Below are 22,471 nucleotides of genomic sequence, written 5' to 3'. Positions count from 1 at the left end.
TTTGAATTTTGGCTTCATTGTGCCTATAGTCTGTCCTTTTATGCTATTGTTCTTTTATGCTATTCCCTAAGTCCTTTGTTTTCCTCGTTGTATGATCAGGCCACCCAAGATGGCTATTCTTTTGCTCTCTATCCATCCCCTGCTGGACCAGTGCCTTCTTCACCTACACCCTGCTCACCTGACTGACCTTCCTACACACTTGCTCCTAGCCCCAGCTGGTGATTGTTCTAACCTTTAGATCAGAACACCTTGAGAATTTATCAAAGGGGCAGTGAGGGGCATGCCCCTCTGCTAGTTTCCCTGATAACCGGTGAGCCAATCTGATGTTTGTAACCTCCCCCTCCCCCCAGGAGCCAGGAGAGGAGACTGTTGCCATGTCTTGACTGCCTTCTGCCACATGGTGAGGTGTCACTCCAGGACCTTGTTTCAGACAGGTAAGATCCCCCATCCATTAAACCATCGATGTCTCTGTTGCTGACTCTGAGGGGCTCTTTCTTCAGTCTCAAGGATGGGCAAGTACAGGGCTCGCAGGCCTGCCGGGTGCGGCCCAATACTCATCTATAAGATTGGTCCATGATTTCCATTACAAAGTTCAAAGGAGGTAGAGTATATGAATACTGTGTAAAATATAATACAGACAGAATTTCAGGGATTGATTTTTATTATCTGTGTGTAGAATAGGTGACCACTTACCTGGTGTAATTTGAAATCTTCCAAGGAGTTCTCGCTTTCTCCAAATATCTCTCATTGTGTTTTTTATCAGTGCTTGAAATCCCACCATTAAAAAGCAAATCCTTTAAGTTTTGAAGATTTTTGTCTTAAAGAAATGACTGTTTGGATGTATATACTAGTGGGAGACACAACTCTTAAACCTTTCCTGCTAATGCATTGGGGATGATCTAACAGATATTTGACTGTCTGCCTGTGGGAATGAGACAGTCAGCACTAGACTGGGAAAAGGGTGATAGGAAATAAACACGTTGCAGATGGTATATTGTTGCTAGATCTCAGCCTTGAGCTATTTGAAAGCCAGATATCTGTGCCCTTCTATTAATGATGATGTTACCAACTCTGATCATCTTTATAATTTTCTTATAGCAAGTTTGAGTATAATACTTTCCTTATTAGAACAGTATTTTTGTACACTTATTTATGCTATGTATACTGAGTACCCACTCTATGCTATACATTGTTTCAGGAGGATTCCCTACAATGGTGAGGAAGACAGTATCTAGTGAGGAATAGGGAGTTCAGACAACAAGCAGGTGATTATTGCACAATGTGATGAGGGCTGAGAGAGATGGCTAGTGCGGTGTGCCCTTGACATTCTGTTAGAGGAAATCCTACCAGGAAATGCTTTTGGAGGGCAGGGAGGGTTTCCCCAGAGAAATCTAAGAACACAAGTGAAAGGAAGAATGAGCCAGGCAAAGCTGTGATGGGGAGGGGGTGGGGGATTTGTGTTTCAGATTAAGGGAGAGATACATTCAGAGATCCTGAGTTGAGATAAAGCAATGTAGCTTCAGAGAAGCTGAAGGGTGTTCCAAATGGCTTGATCATAGAATGTAAAATAAGAATTGGAAATTAAAAGGTAAAAGGTAAATGAAGATAAAGTCAAGGAAGGCCTTGGAACTCACATTAAGGAGTCTGAATTCTATTCGTGTTTACGTACTGCTGAGCTGGGGAGCTGAATCATAGTTTGCATTTTTGTGGTTCCAGACCCTCTCTGACTTCTACAGCCTTCCCCCTCACCGACTGTGTGCCACCCAGACACACTCCCACCTTGTCTCCATGCACATTCTACTTAAACCTGTCTTGCCCCCAAATCCCATTCCCCTCACTTTTTTTTTTTTTTTTTTTTGCGGTACGTGGGCCTCTCCCGTTGCAGAGCACAGGCTCCGGACGCGCAGGCTCAGCGACCATGGCTCACGGGCCAGCTCCGTGGCATGTGAGATCTTCCCGGACCGGGGCACGAACCCGTGTCCCCTGCATCGGCAGGCGGACTCTCAGCCACTGCGCCACCAGGGAAGCCCCTCCCCTCACCTCTTATAAGCCTTTATGGAAAGGCCAGTTTCTCAGTCAGACCTTTGTTCACCCTATATTTATAAGATCAGTCCTCCCTCCTAACATTCTCTACCCCCTGCCCCCAGCTCCCTCCCCCTCTCACAGTATTTGCCAATATCTGATATACTACGTAATCTATCTATCTATCTATATCTGTCATCTACCTACATCATCCATCATCCATTTACCTGTTCCCCACCTACTGTCACTAAAATGTAACTTCCCTGAGGGCTTGGATTTGAGTTGAGAGTAGTTCCTGGTGCATAGTAGGAGGTAAAACGTATGTACTTACTAAGTGAAAAAATAAAAGATTTTGAGTGGTCACTCTAGCTTCAATGTGGAGATAGGATTGGTGGCAGGCCTGGAGCCAGGAAAGCCAACTGGAAGCTGTGGTGGAAATTCAGACAAGGGCAGGATAGTGTCCTGCACCACTGATTCTAGAAATTTTTAGAGAATGAATGAATAGGGCTTAGTAATTGATTGGGAATGATAGTGGTAGAGGTGGTGGTAGGGTATCAGTAAGGGGAAGGAATAATGTAAAATGATGCCTGGGTCTGATAGATTGAATTACTTGGAGAGAAAATATTACTTCCGTCCTCGCTGATGTTGGATTTGGTCATAAACTCGCTTTGGCTGATGGACTGTTAGCAGAGCAACGTGAGCAAGCACTTTAAATGTCCTTGTGTGGTTGGTTGGCTCTTTCCCTCTAATAATGCAGCATCTGAAGAAAACGTTCAGGGTAGTCATTTGCCTTTTTAGCCTGGGCCCCAGAGTCTACACATGCGGACCAGACCTGGACCCACATCCTATTAACTTGAGCTAAGCTACTTGATCTGCAGAGGAAGCAGAGTTGCCCAGACAAGCTCACACAATCAAATAAAATGATAGTTAGCTTTTAGACCTACAGGCAGGAGAATGAACGTATTAACTGAGTTTTGAGGTAGGTTGTTACACGGTGTTATTATAGCAATAGCTGACTTGGACACCAAGGTTCTGGCTTGGACAACTTGGAAGACAGTTGGGACCTTCTATAAACACAGGGAATCCAGAAAAAGAGCATATTTGAAGAGAGCAAGATATTGAGTTCAGATTTGGACATGTCAGGTTTGAACTGCCTATGTGACATCCAAGCACTTTGGTCCAGTTGGTAGAGAGATACTTGTGTCTGTAGCCCACGAGGGACAGCCGATCAAGAACTATGATTTGGGAACCACTACCACATACAAAATGACAGAAGCGATGAAGGAGTGAATAGAATGAGAAAAGACCCTAGGATAGAGACCTAAGAGGCATTTCATTTGAAAGGACAGCGACTGAAGGACCCTCAAAGAAGCTGGACTTCATAAGCAAGTTGAAGGAAGCAACGGCATAGGTGAGAGCAACGTGCATTCCTTGTTTGGGGACTGGTTCATATGTGTCTCCCAGACCCAGAGAGTGTAGCTCTGACTAACAGCTTCTCTGAGTTTGCTTCCATCGTCTTGTCCACATCCTCCACAGCTCTCAACAGAAACAATAATAGCTCCAGAGGACTCAGAAGACCATTTTCTATTGCCCCTTCCCAGGCTATGTGCAATGTCCATTTCTGAAGCCCTCATTATGGAAACATGTAACAAGTCATAAGTTCCCTCTGATTATCAGGAAGGGCAAGGAAGGGCAGAAGTGTTCTTCTCTGCTCAATGATCCATGCAGCTCGAGCAGTATCCATCGCAGGCAAATTCAAAGCAGAAATAAGTTGAGATGTACAGCCCAGCAGTTCTCATGAATGAATTTAGTTCAAGTTGAATTAAGGTGATCTGTGAAAATGTGTTCCAAAATGATTTTCTTCAGTGTTGAGGACACCAAATCATTCTGAAAAATGGTCTAGCACTTTTGGTAAATGTTTCTATTATAGCCTTATAATTCTATATAAGTTAGACTAGGGACCTCTAATGAGCTTATTGAAATGGTGAACACTACATGCTATTTAATATTTGCTGTCACTTTTTTGAAGGCAAAAAGACCTCTTCATTCTGTTTTTGCTGACTGCTCTCAGCTGATGTGTGAATGGGTAAAAAGACCATGTTTGCCAGGCGTGGAAAAAGCCATCTGTTGAAGCTGGAAATTACACATTATTGTTCTTGGTGAAGAAGGGTGACGGCATTTGAAAGAGACAGGACTCTTTCTGCTGGAGAATTCTTCCAGCAGCATTTTCAGATTTTAGGGGATGAGTCAGCTTTCTGATTCTCTCATTGCTTCCTGATCAGTTGCACCCAGACTTGACTTAGAACTTTCTGAATCCCACTTCATAAAGTGCTGCAGGGGTGGGGAAGGTCAAAGGAGCCAGGAAAGTTTTCCCAGAGGAACCACATCTGGAGGAGACCCAAAGGAGTATAATTTAACTGGCTACTGGAGGAGCGATTAGGTCTCTATATTCAGTACAATGGGGAGCCATTAAGTATTTCAAGCATTAGGGGAGCATGATAAGATTTATTTTGAGAAAAGATCACTTGGGTAGCTGATTGAAAAGAAGCAAGAGTTGGTAAAGGTGAATCAGTTAGGAAGCTACTGCAATGGAGTTGTCCAGGTAAGAGATACTGCTAGGTTGCATTAGGGTGAAGGTGGTGAGAAGATGTATTTGAGAAATAATTAGAAGGTAGCCTAGGCAGAACTTGGAAATGGATACAAAATGACGAAGATGAACAGTATAAGAATCAACTTATAGGACTGACCAAGTTTTGGAAGAGAACCAGTTTCTACTCTTGATTTAGTTACTTGGAGTGCAAAATGAGGGGAGTTGGTGCAGGAAGTTAATTAATTTGGTTTAGGACATTTTAAGAATGAAGCTTGTTTTTTTTAATTTAATTTTTTTGAATTTTATTTTATTTATTTTTTATACAACAGGTTCTTATTAGTCATCAATTTTATACACATCAGTGTATACATGTCAATCCCAATCGCCCAATTCATGACACCACCACCCCCCACCCCCCACCCCCCACCGCTTTCCCCCCTTGGTGTCCATACGTTTGTTCTGTACATCTGTATTTCAGTTTCTACCCTGCAAACCGGTTCATCTGTACGATTTTCTATGTTCCACATATATGTGTTACTATACGATATTTGTTTTTTTCTTTCTGACTTACTTCACTCTGTATGGCAGTCTCTAGATCCAGCCACGTCTCAACAGATGACCCAATTTCGTTCCTTTTTATTGCTGAGTAATATTCCATTGTATCACATTGTACCACATCTTCTTTATCCTTTCATGTGTCAATGGGCATTTAGGTTGCTTCCATGACCTGGCTATTGTAAATAGTGCTGCAATGAACATTGGGATGCATGTGTCTTTTTGAATTATGGTTTTCTCTGGGTATATGCCCAGTAGTGGGATTGCTGGGTCATATGGTAATTCTATTTTTAGTTTTTTAAGGAACCTCCATACTGTTCTCCATAGTGGCTGTATCAGTTTACATTCCCACCAACAGTGCAAGAGGGTTCCCTTTTCTCCACACCCTCCACAGCATTTATTGTTTGTAGATCATTTGATGATGGCCATTCTGACTGGTGTGAGGTGATACCTCATTGTAGTTTTGATTTGCATGTCTCTAATAGTTAGTGATGTTGAGCAGCTCTTCATGTGCTTCTTGGCTATCTGTATATCTTCTTCGGAGAAATGTCTATTTGGGTCTTCTATCCATTTTTTAATTGGGTTGTTTGTTTTTTTAATATTGAGGTGCATGGGCTGTTTAGATATTTTGGAGATTGATCCTTTGTCCATTGATTTGTTTGCAAATATTTTCTCCCATTCTGAGGGTTGTCTTTTGGTCTTGTTTATGTTTTCCTTTGCTGTGCAAAAGCTTTGAAGTTTCGTTAGGTCCCATTTCTTTATTTTTGTTTTTATTTCCATTACTCTAGGAGGCGGATCAAAAAGGATCTTGCTGTGATTTATGTCAAAGAGTGTTCTTCCTATGTTTTCCTCTAAGAGTTTCATAGTGTCCAGTCTTACATTTAGGTCTTTGATCCATTTTGAGTTTATTTTTGTGTATGCTGTTAGGGAGTGTTCTAATTTCATTCTTTTACATGTAGCAGTCCAGTTTTCCCAGCACCACTTATTGAAGACACTGTCTTTTCTCCACTGTATCTCCTTGCCTCATTTGTCATAGGTTAATTGACCATAGGTGTGTGGGTTTATCTCTGGGCTTTCTATCTTGTTCCATTGATCTATATTTCTGGTTTTGTGCCAGTACCATATTGTCTTGATTACTGTAGCTTTGTAGTATAGTCTGAAGTCAGGGAGTCTGATTCCTCCAGGTCCGTTTTTTCCCTCAAGACTGCTTTGGCTCTTCGGGGTCTTTTGTGTCTCCATACAAATTTTAAGATGATTTGTTCTAGTTCTGTAAAAAATGCCATTGGTAATTTGATAGGGATTGCATTGAATCTGTAGATTGCTTTGAGTAGTATAGACATTTTCACAATATTGATTCTTCCAATCCAAGAACATGGTGTATCTCTCTGTTAGTATCATCTTTAATTTCTTTCATCAGTGTGTTATAGTTTTCTGCATACAGGTCTTTTGTCTCTCTAGGTAGGTTTATTCCTAGGTATTTTATTCTTTATGTTGCAATGGTAAATGGGAGTGTTTCCTTAATTTCTCTTTCAGATTTTTCATCATTAGTATATAGGAATGCAAGAGATTTCTGTGCATTAATTTTGTATCCTGCAACTTTACCAAATTCATTGATTAGCTCTAGTAGTTTTCTGGTGGCATATTTAGGATTCTCTATGTATAGTATCATGTCATCTGCAAACAGTGACAGTTTTACTTCTTTTCCAATTTGTATTCCTTTTATTTCTTTTTCTTCTGTGATTGCCATGGCTAGGACTTCCAAAACTATGTTGAATAATAATGATGAGAGTGGACATGCTTCTCTTGTTCCTGATCTTAGAGGAAATGCTTTCAGTTTTTCACCATTGAGAATGATGTTTGCTGTGGATTTGTCATATATGGCCTTTATTATGTTAAGGTATGTTCCCGCTATGCCCACCTTCTGGAGAGTATTTATTATAAATGGGGGTTGAATTTTGTCAAAAACTTTTTCTGCATCTATTGAGATGATCATATGGTTTTTCTTCTTCAGTTTGTTAACATGGTGTATCACATTGATTGATTTGCGTATATTGAAAAATCTTTGCATTACTGGCATAAATCCCACTTGATCATGGTGTATGATCCTTTTAATGTGTTGTTGGATTCTGTTTGCTAGTATTTTGTTGAGGATTTTTGCATCTATATTCATCAGTGATGTTGGTCTGTAATTTTCTTTTCTTGTAGTATCTTTGTCTGGTTTTGGTATCAGGGTGATGGTGGCCAAATAGAATGAGCTTGGGAGTGTTCCTTTCTCTGAAATTTTTTTGAAGATTTTGAGCAGGCTGGGTGTTAGCTCTTCTCTAAATGTTTTATAGAATTCACCTGTGAAGCCATCTGGTCCTGGGCTTTTGTTTGTTGGAAGATTTTTAATCACAGTTTTGATTTCATTACTTGTGATTGGTCTGTTTATATTTTCTACTTCTTCCTCGTTCAGTCTTGGGAGGTTATACCTTTCTAAGAATTTGTCTATTTCTTCCAGGTTGTCCATTTTATTGGCATAGAGTTGCTTGTAGTAGTCTCTTAGGATGCTTTGTATTTCTGCAGTGTCTGTCGTAACTTCTCCTTTTTCATTTCTAGGTTTATTGATTTGAGTCCTCTCCCTCTTTTTCTTGATGAGTCTGGCCAGTGGTTTATCCATTTTGTTTATCTTCTCAAAGAACCATCTTTTAGTTTTATTGATCTTTGCTATTGTTTTCTTTGTTTCTATTTCATTTATTTCTGTTCTGATCTTTATGATTTCTTTCCTTCTGCTAACTTTGGGTTTTATTTGTTCTTCTTTCTCTAGCTCCATTAGGTGTAAGGGTAGATTGTTTATTTGAGATTTTTCTTGTTTCTTGAGGTAGGCTTGTATAGCTATAAACTTCCCTCTTAGAACTGCTTTTGCTGCATCCCATAGGTTTTGGATTGTCGTGTTTTCATTGTCATTTGTCTCTAGGTATTTTTTGATTTCCTCTTTGATTTCTTCAGTGATCTCTTGGTTATTTAGTAACGTATTGTTTAGCCTCCATGTGTTTGTGTTTTTTATGTTTTTTTCCCTGTAATTCATTTCTAATCTCATAGCATTGTGGTCAGAAAAGATGCTTGATATGATTTCTGTTTTCTTAAATTTACTGAGGCTTGATTTGTGACCCAAGATGTGGTCTGTCCTGGAGAATGTTCCATGTGCCCTTGAGAAAAAAGTGTAATCTGCTGTTTTTGGATGGAATGTCCAATAAATATCAATTAAATCTCTCTGGTCTATTGTATCATTTAAAGCTTCTGTTTCCTTATTTATTTTCATTTTGGATGATCTGTCCATTGGTGTAAGTGAGGTGTTAAAGTCCCCCACTATTATTGTGTTACTGTTGATTTCCTCTTTTAGAGCTGTTAGCAGATGCCTTATATATTGAGGTTCTTCTGTGTTGAGTGCATATATATTTATAATTGTTATATCTTCTTCTCAGATAGATCCCTTGATCATTATGTAGTGGCCTTCCTTGTCTCTTGTAACATTCTTTATTTTAAAGTCTCTTTTATCTGATGTGAGTGTTGCTACTCCAGCTTTCTTTTGGTGTGCATTTGCGTGGAATATCTTTTTCCATCCCCTCACTTTCAGTCTGTATGTGTCCCTAGATCTGAAGTGAGTCTCATGTAGACAGCATATATATGGGTCTTGTTTTTGTATCCATTCAGCAAGCCTGTGTCTTTTGGTTGGAACATTTAATCCATTCACGTTTAAGGTAATTATCGATATGTATGTTCCTATGGGCATTTTCTTAATTGGTTTGGGCTTGTTGTTGTAGGTCCTTTTCTTCTCTTGTGTTTCCCACTTAGAGCAGTTCCTTTAACATTTGTTGTAGAGCTGGTTTGGTGGTGCTGAATTCTCTTAGCTTTTGCTTGTCAGTAAAGCTTTTGATTTCTCCATCGAATCTGAATTAGATCCTTGTGGGGTAGAGTAATCTTGGTGTAGATTCTTCCCTTTCATCACTTTAAGTATATCATGCCACTCCCTTCTGGCTTGTAGTGTTTCTGCTGAGAAATCAGCTGTTAGCCTTATGGGAGTTCCCTTGTATGTTATTTGTTGTTTTTTCCTTGCTACCTTCAGTAATTTATCTTTGTCTTTGATTTTTACCAGTTTGATTACTATGTGTCTTGGCGTGTTTCTCCTTGGGTGTATCCTGTATGGGACTCGCTGCGCTTCCTTGACTTGGGTGGCTATTTCCTTTCCTATGTTAGGGAATATTGGACTATAATCTCTTCACATATTTTCTCTGGTCCTTTCTCTCTCTCTTCTCCTTCTCGGACCCCTATAATGCGAATGTTGTTGCATTTAATGTTGTCCCAGAGGTCTATTAGGCTGTCTTCATTTCTTTTCATTCTTTTTTCTTTATTCTGTTCAGCAGCAGTGAGTTCCACCATTCTGTCTTCCAGGTCACTTCTCGATTCTTCTGCCTCAGTTATTCTTCTATTGACTCCTTCTAGTGTAGTTTTCATTTCAGTTATTGTATTGTTCATCTCTGTTTATTTGTTCTTTAATTCTTCTAGGTCTTTGTTAAACATTTCTTGCATCTTCTCGATCTTTGTCTCCATTCTTTTTCAGAGGTCCTGGATCATCTTCACTATCATTACTCTGAATTCTTTTTCTGGAAGATTGCCTATCTCCACTTCATTTAGTTGTTTTTCTGGGGTTTTATCTTGTTCCTTCATCTGGTACATAGCCCTCTGCCTTTTTATCTTGTCTATCTTTCTTGTGAATGTGGTTTTTGTTCCACAGGCTGCAAGACTGTAGTTCTTGCTTCTGCTGTCTGCCCTCTGGTGGATGAGGCTATCTCAAGAAAGAAGTATTATTGAGACATCAATGTGGAGTTGTCAAGCAAGCAGGTGGATATATTGATCTAGACTGCAGAGGGAAGCCTGGAGATAAAGATTGAGTTGTAAATTAAATTGGTGGTAATTAGAGCTGAAGGCATGGCTAAATTCTTGTAGGGAGAGGATACTGAGTGCGTAAAGTGGAGGATCTTGAACAGCACTGGGTAACTACAGAATTTAATGCCGGCAGGGAGAAAGGAGAAAAGGTGTTAGAGAAGACAAGGCAAGGAACAGTAAGGAGGAGGAAAAGCAGAACAATGAGATGGAACAGAGGAACAGATTGTCGTAAGAACAGGGAAGTGGTCAGCAGCATCAGGTAGGATGAGATTGACAAACATCCACTGAATTCAGTGTCAGGGAGGCATTTGGTAAGTAATGTGGAGAAGAAGCCACATTACAGTGGAGTGTGGCTATTGAGTGTATGTAATTCCATGTAAAGTTTGACTTTGAAAGGGAATAGAGAGGGTGTTAGATGAATCAGGAGGGAAATGGCAGGTCAAAAAAGGTTTTTGCTCAGTTGTTCTTTTTATGGAAAATCGTTGATCGTGTTGAAAATAAATAGGATGATAAAGATCAAAGTAGTGTGTTGGGAGAGGGAAAATTTTTTGAAAGTAATATCATTAAAGGGTACAACAAGGACTAAGTTATACCAGGGAGTGTGCCTGGAAGATGGAGAAGCAGTGTAGGTCACTGGATAAGTGCCTGGATTTATAGCGGGGCTTGGGATGGAGAAAATGTTATAGGCTAAGTGCCAAAATCTGTAGTTAATAAGAGGGCCTAATCAAGGGTGTGACAGATGACAGCAACAAGGGAAGGGATGGTGGGGTTGCTGTAAAGCCTAGACATCAACGCAGCAGAAGTTTTTGTCAGAGGCTGGGAAGTAGTGGTAGAGAGTAAGGAGGACATCAGCTCCACCGGTGGTCCCTGAGGTCACAATCTGAGAGGATTGGAAGTAGGTCCTTTAGGGTAGAGCATGCTCAGTTAAAATCAGGCATTCTGGGGTGAAATTAGGGTTTGAGAGGATTTTTACTGGATATGGAGTAGCAGAATCAATGTCAACAGTGGAAGGTTAAGCATCACCAAAAATAATTGATTTTTTAAAACAATTTCATCACTAAATCTTTAAAATTTAAATACTAAAAACAAGACAAAGTAAAATTTAAAAACGTGAAATATCTCAAAGCTTGTCTAAATCTACTTTTGGTCAGGACTTTCCTGGCAGTCCAGTGCTTGAGACTCCGAGCTTCCACTGCAGGGGGTGCGGGTTTTTTTTTTGAGTTATCCATTTTATACATATTAGTGTATATATGTCAATCCCGATCTCCCAGTTCATCCCACCACCACCACCACCCCACCACCCCCGCCAGGAGGCGGGGGTTTGATCCGTGGTCGGGAACTAAGATGCCACATGCTGCCCAGAGTGGCTAAAAAAGTAAAAATAAATAAATAAATCTACTTTTTGGTGAATTCAAATTGAGGCTTTTAAATAATCAATTTTATTTCTTTTTAGACTATAATTAGGAAGCAGATAGTTTCTGGCTGGCATATTAGTGATTTCACTATTTTTTTTTAATATCAAAAATAACCATAATTACATTTCCCCCGAACATATATGTTGACTATTCCATTGGATAGTCAGGGAACTTCACCAAAGAGCCACTCTAACAAAAAAACAAACCTTTTATTTGAATGGGGCTTTTCAGGGCACACAACTGCAATGAGCCCATAGGCGGCTGTGCTATAAAAATGTGTCGCTTGCAATGTTGTGCTTCATGCTGAGTGCAGTGGGACTTCTACATGGATAAAATTAAGTAAGTGGCCAACAGCTCCCAACAGCCACATACAGTAACCAGAGCCTCAAGAGCTCTTACCAACCCAACTAGGCAGGAAGATTTAAGGTTAAGTGCTGTGAAAGGAAAATCAAAATGGATACGGTATGGCTAAGAGAGCCCTCTAAAATGGAGCTGGGAGGCCATCGAGAAACTGTGACTCATGCATGTCTCAGCCTGGATGGAATCTAATCTTTTGGCCACTTATTGTCAATGCGGGCATCCAGCACAGTGTTCCAGAAAGTCAAGATACTTATCGGATTCTTACCCTAAGATAACTCATGACAACCTATCTACTTATTGGATCCTTACCCTAAATAATTTGTGACAGTCTATTCCTTAAGGACAAATATTGCCTTTCCTGCATCAGAGTCAATCATAATTCCTGCCAAAACAGCCTTGTGGCATTTGCCTTTTTAAGCTCCTGATTCTTTCTATTCCCCAGAACACTCTTTCAGTTTTACCGGAAACTGTGTCTCCAAAACTGCAATTCTGAAGACCCCAAATAAACTTTTTGCAGCTTTCTGCATTTCGTGGTCAATGGTGTTAGCACCCAGACAGGCAGACTTTTTGTTACTATTACTTATCTATCTGTATTCATTTCTATTCCTTGGAATGTACTCAGCTCTATTTTGGGTAGTTTAGAGAATCTTATTCTCTGTTCAGAAAGTTGAGGAAGGAATAAGAGATGCTGAGTAGTGAGCAATTTTAGTTAGAGACATTTTAATAACATGGAAACAGCAAACAGAGTTTATAAAATGAGTTATTAGTTGAACCAGGAATGGAACCCAGGATTTCTGATCCTCAGTTTGCCATTTAGCTTTGGGACTTAGCATATCATGTAGTGTCATTTTATTTCCATTTTAAATGCCCAGAAGAGTTTTATTCATAGACACCTCTGTTGCCAACTATCTTTTTAGAACCTGGCTCCAAATTTTTTCCCCTTTCTCCAATACATAACAAGCATGAATGCTATAAATTGCCAATAAAGAAATGGGCACGCATCCTTACAAGATTAGCTCTAAAAAGGCACAATCATCACAGCCAGTGATAAAAACCTCTATTCCTAATTGTCTATGGTAGGGAGTAGGGATATGGTTCTTGAGACCTGAAAGTCACACAGACACTGGAAAAATGAAGAGAATGGTAATTTTCCAGTGTCCCTGATTAAAGCCATTTGTGCTTCCCTAGTGCTATTCCTCTAATGCATTCTAATGCAAAATAGCCTCTTCTCTTGTTTATTTTGGAACACAGCTGTTGTCTTAATTGAGCCTAACAGATAACGGAAGTGTTGTTGCTCCCCCACCCCGCTTCTCCAAACAAGCAGTTTGTGGGATTTGAGGAAGATGAGAGGGGATCATCTTTGCTGCTGGGAATCTGTATGTCTGTTCTAGTTCTCCAAATGTACTTATTTATTTATGTTGTTACAACTGGGAAGTAGAAAATATATATGTGTATATGTGTGTGCACACGGGTGTGTGTCCTATTTCTCTTTTGAACTTGAATTTGTTTTGCCTTGTGTCTTTTGATAGATTTTCCCCCCAAAATTGTTATCACATGATACATCCAGTGATTCAAGTTGAGCTTTCAAAGAAAATTTTTTTCTTGCGCTTACCTTCTCCAAACTGAAGGAGTACAAATAATAGAAGTAAAATATATGCAGTAGTAGCAAAAAAGGCTGGGAGTGAGTGCTAATGGAATTATAGTATCATAACATAAGGTTCTTACATTTGTCAAATGTGAAGGTGAATTGAAAACAGTGAAATATGAACTGACTCAATATTGATTCTATATAGACTGTGATACAGCTACTAAAAAATAATAAAAATGTTATACAGTAGATAAAAAAACAATACAGGGAATGCAAAAGATATTTAATTAACCTAAAGATAACAGGATAAGAGGGGGAAAATCATAAAAATCTTAAAACATATGGGATGAATAAAAAACAATAGCAAATTGGTATACAAATATAATAAACTAAACACTCCAATTAAATTTAGATATTGTCAGACTAGATAAAATAGCAAGGACCAAACATAAAAGGGAAACACTTTAAATGCTAAGACACAGATGGTTTGAAAGAGAAAGTTTAGGAAATGATATACCATGTTAACAGTCTAAGAAAGAAAAAGTATGTTTCACATAAATTTAGTCATTTCATAATAATAAAGGAATTACTTCAGTGGAATGACATCATAATTCTAAACTTGTATATAACTAAAAGCAGAGCTTCAAAATTTATAAAGCAAAAATTGACAGAACTAGGGCTTCCCTGGTGGCACAGTGGTTGAGAGTCCGCCTGCCGATGCAGGGGACATGGGTTCGTGCCCCGGTCTGGGAAGATCCCACATGCTGCGGAGTGGCTGGGCCCGTGAGCCATGGCCGCTGAGCCTGTGCGTCCAGAGCCTGTGCTCCGCAACGGGAGAGGCCAGAACAGTGAAAGGCCCACATATTGCAAAAAAAAAAAAAAAAAATTGACAGAACTAAAGAAATAAATAGGTAAATCTATAATCATAGTTGGAGATTTTAATATTTTATTCTCAGTAATTATCAGACAAAGTTGATAAAAGAATACACAGGGATATAGAGGTTCTGAATAACACAATCAACCCAGTAGGCCTAATTAACATTTACAGAATACTAAACCCAACAATTAAAGAGCACATTTTAAAAAATATTTCAATATATTTGAAGATACTTAAGTCTTATAGACTAATACGTCATGATCTATTAAGCAATACAAGAATTTCAACCTTTGTAAATCATTCAAAGTAATGAACTAAACTAAAAGAATAGAGGAGAAAAAAATCCAATAATTGTCTAATAGAAGCAGAAAAACATTTGAGTAAATTCACTCATGATAAAAATTCCCAGCAAATTAAGAATAAAAAATAACTTTGACCATTTAATGTTTAATGTCTTGTTCTCTGGGAGACATTAGAGATTGATGGAGTCTGTGTCACACTGGAGAGCATTCTTATCTCAGGAGGGCAGCACCTACTGAGCTAGAGGGAACTGTTACTATGTGGAAAAGGTGATGGCCAGTACTGCCAGGGCTTCTGAATTTTCAAAAGAAGCTAGCTATCAGGATATTTATGTGAAAGCTTCTAACTGTTAATTTTTGAAATAATTCAATCCATTTTTTCTAACTGCGAGAATGGGAAAAATAAAATATCTGAGGGTCTTATTCCATCCCTACGTACTCTGGTAAAGACTCTAACACATGGCAGTTCTGTAAAGAAAATACTCAATGGGGGATAAGATTGAGTTTGCCTTTGACGTCTTAGACCTGTAATTTCTAATATTTGTTGAATACTCTGTAATGTGTCGGACAGTAACTTCAGGAACTACTTACATCCTACATAAGGAAATTTTGAGCCTTTGAAAACTTAAGTAGCATATACATGGAGGAGCTGGCATTCAAGCTCAGGTTTCTATGATTCCAGAACTCAGCCACAAAACTGTATTTCTCCCCAGTATGGAGCAGATGAGGAATGAGGGAATGAGAGAAGTCCATGCTGAGGAAGCAGCACAAGTAAGAGGTGAACGTCACAACCCCGCACAAAGTTTGCCTCCTCTAATTCATGTCATCTCCTCTCACTTTCCTCCCAGAGGAACAGAAAATGCTTGTTTGTTTTTGTTATTTTATTTTACTTTTTTTAACCATGTCTGGACCAGACAATCAGTACATTTACTCTTTACATAAAGAACAGCTCTTGGAATGTCATTGTTTAGGACTTACCTCTTTCTCCGCAAGCAAAGATTATATTCCTGGCTGACCTCAGTGAGCATAGTAATTTCAAGACATGGAACTAATAATCTACTTGAGCATCAGTGAGTCTAGCAAATGAGCTGCATTATCCCTTCTCATGTGTGATTAAAATCAGAATGAGAAGGTAGGCTCAGGAAGGATGATTAAGCACAGAGATACATGGAAGAGAAACAAAAAAACAAAGGCACACACAGAGCAATAGTGGGTAATCTTCCCAACCTGCCTGCACAATAGGGCCGCTGAAGCACGTTCTCCCCTGAGCTACCAGCGAGAGCGACTTCCCCTACCATTACTTCCTGTGAAGCCTGGCCACTTCAGCACAGACCTTCTGTGGATCAGGGAGTGAAGACCCAAGGACACAAGGTTGTTCCAAATAAGGACGGGTCTTTTCCCCCAGAGAGCCAAAGGGGCAGTCATGCTTCCAGAGGGCTCTAAGCAGGTAAACTGAGTTGAGTTGGTTCTTTTTAGCACAACCTATAGAGAGGCAATCCATACACATTTAGGTGCTAAGCCACCTCCAGTTGGTGTAGGCTCTTGGGCGCCCAAGCTACAATATTTGTACCTTTCCTTCTCTCCCATCACTTGCCCTGCTCACCTACTCATTCATTTCCCTCAATAAGTCTCACATAGGAAATACCAGGAACAAAGGCAAAACAAAAGTAGCCACGCAGGGTTTGAAAAATGTCACTAAGGGGAAGACCATTGAGTGTGTTTGTTAAAGGCAGAGTTACTAGGTTTTTAAAAATAATTTTAATCCAATGGACATGCCCTCAGAACACTCACAGCTCGTGGATAAGACCCACCCTTACTGTAACATAATCAGTACCACACAGAGATATATGCCCAGTGCTTTGAGATCTCAGAGGAGGGTGTGAAGGATTTTGCCTGAAGCCAGTTGGGAGTGGAAGTAAGGAAAGGCTCAGGCATTTCAGTGGGTGGTTAGGGCCACACAGCTTGAGCCCTGCACAAGAGTGCCCAGCCCCTCCCCCCCACGAAGTTGTGCAGGGCAACCCTGTCTATAATTTCCCGCCTAAGTTGGAATCTTTTCGGTGGCAGGCCTTCTCTATTTCCTGCAGTTTTTAGCACTCTTTGACCTCCATTCCTGTGAGATGCTTTCACTTGGTCCACCTCACCCTTGATAACTGGCATGAGCCTTCACAGGAGAGTTGCCAAACATCCTGGATTCAGCAAAGGACTGATGCGTGACTTGCACGGGTCCCACCCTGATGAAAGGTCTGACCCTTTGTTGCTCCATGGCTCGTCTGAATCCTAGCCCCTGTTTTTGCCCTGTCTCTTTGCCTCATCCCTGCTTCCCTTATGGTCTTCCCTGCACATTCTTGCTCTACTTTCCCCTGCAGACGTCCTGGCCCCCCAATTACTTTCTTTACTTTCAACCCAGATACTGGACTCACCCCTTTTTAGTAATTTCCCCCTGGATTTGCCTTAGGGCTTGACCTGACTTTCCTGCTTTCATATACTTTGGTATGAAATGATTGACATTATGCTAATCTACATAATAGGTGTTTACGTGTGTTTATTCCTCAGGCCTATGCTCCGGCGCTTCTCATGTTTTATAGAATAGGAGCTAGGCTTCAGAGTCAGACAGGACTGGGTTTGAATCACATTTAATCACTGTATGTCTTTGGGCAAATTACTTAAACTCTGAGTCTTAGTTCCCTTACTTATGAACTTGATATGATAATCATACCTTCCTCGCTTAAGTCATAGAGCAGTTGCAAGTAGTTAATGAAACAATGCCCATAAGCTATTTAGGACAGTGACTAAAACATAGTAAATTTTCAGTAAATGTTACTTATGGTGCCAATTGGTACCCAGTCACATCTAAATAGATGTTCAGTAAACATTGTGCAAAATCAATAGGGAAAACAAACAAAAGATCCAAAATAACACACGCAAAAATGTCCTTCAGAGCTGAAGAAATATTTATAAATCAGACTCATAACATTTTATGTTCAAAGCCACATTTTCTGGGTTAGGGAGGCTGTACAGTGTACCGAGCAGGGGACTAAGGAACCAATTCGCATGGCTCTGATTCCTGCTCCGTTAAACGATGGAAACCTCAGCCTTAGTCGTGCCGTCTGGCTGTGCAGGAATGAGATCCTGAATTTGTGAGCTCTGCCACCTTTGGATGCACAAATCCAGAACACAACTCCATAACGCAGTGTGGAAATTAAGTATGGCACGCTATATCAGTTCTAGGCACATTAGCAGAGATTGAAAATGTTTTCCCACTTAGACATTTTCAGTGGATGATAAATAGGGTTAATGGATTGTGACTGAAGTACTCCTGCCCTCTTAAATCTTCCAGGAAGCTTTTAAAACTGGTAATACATGTTCTTCATGATGGTTTGCAAAAATCTGCTCTAATTCAATTTTGAGCAGCTTAGGACTGCAAAAACCTGCCTGAGGAAACATCCAAGCCCTGGCCCTTTAAAAAAAAAAAAAAAAAAAGACATTGAAAATGACACTTTAAATCATCAGCTTCCCAGAGTCTTTTGAAGTCCTGCACATTTGAGTTGGCCTGGTGTTAATCTTCTTTTAAGAATAAAATCCAAGGTCAGTATTTTATTCTGCATGTTTTCGCAGGAAGCTTTGGAATGCTCAGGGTGGTTCTTTGAATCAATTTGTGTATGTGTTCACATATATGAAAAGCAGAAGAGAGAATGGGGGCCATGGATCTTGTCATCTAGTTGGATGCAATGTCCCCCACTTTGCCTTGCATAGCCTTGAGGGAACTAAGCTCACTTGAGCCAGAGGAAGAACATGACAAAACAGCTAGGCTTGTCATGCTGGGTGGAGTTAGCAGCCTTGCTTCCCAATAACTCCAAGGCTTGGCAGATGCATTCCATGAAGAGCCTTGGTACCCAATGGTCTTCACTTAAATGCTCAGTGGGACTCTGCTATGCTGCCCTGTAGTGTTAATGGTACAGTAGAGGTGGCAGGAGCCCCCTGGCTGTGCCATCTCCAGGGGCAACTCAGACACCAGGAACAAGGAAGAAATCTGAGGCAGCAGCAGTTTTCTGTAGGAAAACTGGGAGAACCCAGGGCACAGAGGCTGTTAGGAAAGGGCAGGGAAACATGGGCGAACATGAAGGACAATTCAAGCTGGGACTAGATAAGTGGGTCTTACGTTCTAGTTTCTAAAGCGTATCACCTTTGAGGGGAAAAGGGAAATGAATCATCCTCTTTTAACCCACATCCGGGGCATAGGAGAAATTTTCCACTGGTCGATCGACATAGCTGTGCTATAGAGAAGAGTACTTGAACTTGGGTAGAAAATCTAGGTTTAAGTCACTTACTGGCTAGATGGTTTCAGGTTTTTAAAGTTTTTTTCTGTTTTGGGATTTTAATTACTTCCTTTGAACGGTAGGGTAGTCAAATCCACCTCAAAAGATTATTTTATCTATTAAATGAGATAGCAATATTTTATAAACTTTAGAGTCCCACGTAAATGTCAGTTATCTTCATTAGCCCTACCATTAATTTCTCAGGAAGTAATCTGGCAAGATGGAGTTTCTTTTTCCTTATGAGGATCTCAAGTCCAGAGACCTTAAAATAACATGACTACTGATTCCTAGTGAATGGACTGGGGAAGCAAGTTCACCTAGTTCACATTTATATCTTACTTAGATATAGCTTCCATAGCACCTACATAGTAAGTTAAATAAAATATTTCTTAAATATTAGTATTTGAGTAACAGTGATGGTGAATCAATGTTGGTTTGTCTTAGATTTTACTCCTAAGGGATTTAGAAGAATGAACTCCTGGGGGAAGGAAGGAACCAGAGCCAGGACCAAGTGTTATATAGTTCTGTAGATCAGTAGTTCTCATTTTATTTATTTATTTATTTATTTATTTATTTATTTATTGAGACCTTTAACATCTCCATCAACCTGGGTAACTGATAAAGAGTTGTCAAGTGCTTTGCTTGACCAAGTAAGAACACTAATACAAAATAAAACAGAAAACCACAACCTATTCTCATTCTCATTTCATAAAGGAAAGACCATTTTAACGCCCTTCCTTCCAAAGTCAGAAAGACAAAAATCACAGGTTTTTTTTAATAGCATTAAGAAAAACATACTTCAAAATTCTTCTCATGTTGTAATAAAGCCAAAACATTGTCAAGACCAGTGAGATCTGCACGCTTACATTAGAAATCATTTATATGGATGTCTCTGGACACATCAATCTTCTGAGACCTCTCCTAAACCCAATTTCTCCCTGCCTTCTTCTCTCCTATGTCTGAGTAGCTATCCCATGTTCAGAAGAAACAGGGACAGATGAGACTATAAAATTCATAGTCTCAGAAGCCAGTAACCCTTGTTATAGCATTTCCTGGGATAATTGCTTTCTCATTGCAATGGGCATTTGACAGACACACATTTTCCCTTGTATGTCTTTCACCACAGACATAGAAGGCAAACCACTCAGGATAATGGAATAAAGTAGCACATTAGGATCTGTAAGCATATGTGAATTTATTCATAACAATGCTGAAAAGGATCTAAGACATTTAAATCAATTGCATATGTATTCACCATATAATTTAATTAGCACTGGTGGAAGGCACCATAAGAGCTCCTATTACACTGTTTCCATTACAAAAAATTAAAAAAAAAATACTTGCAGTATTAGGGACGGTGTTCTCTTTGTAATTACAGAAGGGCAGTTTGTTTAAGAGCTTCACTGACGTCATATATGCAAGAGCTATTTGTCATTTCAGCAAAATGCAACAGATAGATCTTTGCCAAAGGAAATAGTGTTTGTCATTGTAACACTTTACATTATTTAAATATACACAATGAAGCCAGTAGACTTAGGTAGTCACTATCTACTTAATTGGCTGATTTTAAAATCAAATAGAAATTTCAGGAAAAAGGAAGGGGAATAGTAACCTCAGTGTTTATACTGACAGCAATAATAACTACCACCATGTACTGAATCATACTGGTTTCTGGGTAGGAAACTAGATTTAATACATACAATGTCTCCAGTTCTCACAAAGAACTAATTCTTATAAATAATCTCCATTTTACTCATGAGGAAATTGAAGCTCAGAGAGTTCCTTATGTAAATTGTACAGGATCAAATCAGAGGCATCAGGAAGTAAAGTTGTATCAATGCCCACCTTATTCCCAGTTCAGAACACTATTTTTTCTAAGGTATAATGCTTTAGTGTAAGCAGTAGGTAAAAATCCACTGTGAACTGTCTTAGCATTTCCTTCTAAGAAGAACCAACTGAGTTTAAACTATATGCTGCTATGTGCAGATGATTCTATAAACAGGGACATGAATTCAGACCCACTCAATTATTTTCAACTTCCATTGTAAATATTTTTGACTACTTTAGTGAAAGAAAACAAAAATGGATTTTGGGGGGTTTTTTGTCCTAAATATTTTTCATAAGAAGAGCAAAAGACTCTTTTCTTCTTCCACAATCAGAGACAAAGGCGTAACCGAAAGATCTTCTGAGCACTTAAAATATAACATCACAGGGAACCTCTTTGTGCAGAGAAATGCTGAACTTGCGGTAGTCAAGATAGGACATTGGTTACATCCTCTTTCCCCTTTCGAATAATTTTGATGACTTCCCCAAAACATAGCAGGACTCACCTCTCAAGCCATTTCTTCAGAGACAGTACCAATCCATTGTGTGAACGTGACTGGTGAGCCCTTTAGAAGTAGACAACTTTTAAAAGACTCAACTGAAATTGCTAATTAGTAGAAAAATCACACCTTGAAAGCCATCGTAAGAGGGATAGTTACATCAAGAACTTGCTTTTCTCTATAACTCTGAAACCATTCTTTGTGTTGTTGGAAAGCAGTGCATTCCTGATATATTTACTTGTGAATATGTTTTCCCAGGAATAGGAGTTCACTTGGGACGCTATCATTGTTAAAAAAAAAAAAACCACTATCACAATAGATCACTGTTTTTTTCCAACTAGTATAAGCTGAATAAAAGCATCTTGGAAATCTTTTTTGTTTCTGTCTAGGGAATCACATTGCATATTAGCCTTATAAAGGCTCTGAGAAGTTCTGCAATAAAGGAATCTGTTTAAATTTCTTTAGTGAGCAATTATGATTTGAGAGTGCAGCACTGTTTTCCATCAGTCCTATAACATCCTGCAGAGCAATTGTAGTGGACTCTGAGATGTGCTGTCCAGATACCTCTTTAAGGAATGACTTACTGCCCCAGCTGTCAGCTCCTTTATGCTTTGCCTCAGTCACTGAGAGCCTTACCCAGTGGTTTTCCCTTCCCAGTGGTCAGAAGGGAGGTTGGCCCACATTCAATTGCATGTTGATGTGGGAATGTAAAGACCTAGCCATTTTGCCCAAATGTAAGATAGCTTTGACTAACTATACATACTCCAGTGCTCCCCATGGGATTGAATGAGGTGTTTGTTGTTTGGCCTACATAGCAGTTTCACTTTTCTGCTTAATCCTGCTTCTAGTCTTTTCTTTCTCACAGGGTTAATCCCAATAAATAGCTTGTGAATTTGTTACCAGGGGTGGTCTGAGAAACCAGGCAATAAGATGGGATTTGGGAGCTAGATAACTTACTGCCCAGCAGGCAACAGAGACCCCATTACAGGTAGTAAAGTAATCACAGAGGGCTCCTGGCACCAGATGGCAGCAGAATTGTTCAAATTCTCACTGGTGGTGAATTGGGATGTTGTACAGAGAGAAAGGAATGCAATGGCTGGTGTGATGCATCAGATGTTTGAGAATTCCAGAGGAAATAGTATCTATGTGGATGATGGGAAGGGGTAACTGTTGCTAAGCACCACTGGTACTGCAAAAAT

This window comes from Phocoena phocoena, chromosome 14 (assembly GCF_963924675.1).
Source record: "Phocoena phocoena chromosome 14, mPhoPho1.1, whole genome shotgun sequence".
Classification (NCBI taxonomy): domain Eukaryota; kingdom Metazoa; phylum Chordata; class Mammalia; order Artiodactyla; family Phocoenidae; genus Phocoena; species Phocoena phocoena.
The sequence above is the reverse complement of the archived record's forward strand: the minus strand, read 5'-3'. Positions refer to the sequence as shown.